We start from the raw sequence: 2,067 nt of genomic DNA, 5'->3' as shown, positions 1-2,067 counted from the left end.
GACAGTGAATAAGGAAGACTGTAGAAGAACTGATGTTTTTGAGTTATGGTGTTGGAGGAGAATATTGAAAGTGCCATGGGATGCCAAAAGAACCAAAAGATCTATGTTGGAAGAAGTGCAGCCAGAGTGCTCCTTGGAGGCCAGGATGGCCAAACTTCATCTCTCAGACTTTGGACATATTGTCAGGAGGAACCAGTCACTGGAGAGGGATGTCTTGTTTTGGTAAGATGGAGGGTCATAGAAAAAGAGGAAGACCCCCAGTGAGATGGATTGGCAACGTGGTAGCATCATTGGGCTCAAGTGTGGCAAGAATGGCGAGATTAGCCCAGGATTGGTTCTGTTGTGCATAGGGTCTCTATGAGTCAATACTGACTTGATGGCACCTAACAACAACAACATGCAAAAGGAGACACGTGAACAAAACAAAAAGACCTGTGGGAGCATAGAAGCGGGTAGGGGTCTTGATGGCCCTGATGGTGTAGGGAACCTTCACATGGGAGGTAGCCTTTGAGTTGGGTCTTGCTGCATAGAAGATTGTTAGTTTTGAAGGGGGATGGCAGAGATATGAAACATGGTCAAAAATAACTTTACCAAAGAGAAAAATATCTGAGGAAGATTAAGGAGATCTGACTTCCACAAGGCTTTGTTGGCTTTAAGGTCTTCCAAGTGATGAAAAGGAGGAAGAAGGAGATGGGAAACAGTCCTAGGGAAACAGAGATGAGGAGAGAATGTGAACTACCAGCCCTCCCCTTCATCCTCTTCCTCCAAGTAAGACAGCCTGTGAGTGTGGTTTTCTTTCATTTAGTTACTCAACAAACAAACTTTGAGCACACAGGAGTGAAGAAAATCATAAGTTCCCTTTTCATGGGGAATTCCTACTTCAGTGGTTGACAGATTTCTCAACAGGCAGTCCAGTGTGGATGTGGGCCACTCTGTCCAGTGTTTTGTCAGGAAAATGGAACCCTCCCATTGCTAGCAGATGCAGCATCATGGTTAAATGTAAGGCCTTTGGTGTTCAACCAACCCTTAGTTCAAATCTGACTTCTGACATTAAATGGAAGTGAGATGTTACAATTAGCTTTTCCTCTCACATAGTGGACTTGAACCTCAGTTTTCTCTTGTGTAATTAAATCAGGTTAATAATCTGATCTCATGGAATTCAGGGCTTCAGTGGAAATGTTGTTGTCAGGAGCCGTTGAGTCAGTTCCAACTCGTAACAACCCCACACACAATATAATGAACACTGCCTAGCCCAACACCATCATCACAATTGTTACATTGAGCCCATTGCTGCTGCCACTGAGCCACTTCATGGTACAAGAAAGTGGCAAGAAGATGAGAGCCAAGGCCTCCCCAGATAGCAGCTAGATGAAAACAGATGATAAATAAATAGGCATGGGAGCCACAGTTGAACAATGTCCTTGGCATTTGTACACAGGCTGCATGTTCTTGGCAGCCAGTCAAGCATCTGTCTATAGATTCATTCCTTTGTCCCGAATGACATAAAACTGTTCTCTAGATTGAACCTGTAAGCAGGCTGCTCACCTTGTCTGGTCCTTTGAGCTGGTTCTCTTTCTCTTTTTTTGGTCCATGAAGATGGACTGCACAAATGCCAGCTGGATTGCGAACTTCATGAGGACAGGAGTTGAGTCTGGGTTACCCTTGTGTGGAACAGCATGGCTGCCCAGTAAGTGTTTGTAAAGTGCCTGAGTGAATAGATACATTTGTTGAGATGATTGTCTCTCCCGCACCCTCCTTATTGTCAGATTGGTCCCAATCTGCTTTCCCTTCATATATAAGTAAGGATGCATTTGGCTACAAATAAAAGAACATGTGGTTGATAGTAGATGAAACCATCAAGCCTTTATTGTTTCCTTAACAAGGCAGGAGCTAGGCACTCCCAGTTTGGTTTGTTGCCTCAACAATGTCATCAAGAACTCAGGTCCTTCTGCTTCTTCTAGTCTGCCACCCACCAGGCATCTCCCAGGCCTCTTGTTGGTCTTTATATAAACCCTCCCTGCTTCTCCTACAGGTGTTTTTATTTTTAAAAATGAAGACGGGTCTTTA

Source organism: Chrysochloris asiatica, unplaced genomic scaffold, assembly GCF_000296735.1.
Source record: "Chrysochloris asiatica unplaced genomic scaffold, ChrAsi1.0 scaffold00076, whole genome shotgun sequence".
NCBI lineage: Eukaryota > Metazoa > Chordata > Mammalia > Afrosoricida > Chrysochloridae > Chrysochloris > Chrysochloris asiatica.
The sequence above is the reverse complement of the archived record's forward strand: the minus strand, read 5'-3'. Positions refer to the sequence as shown.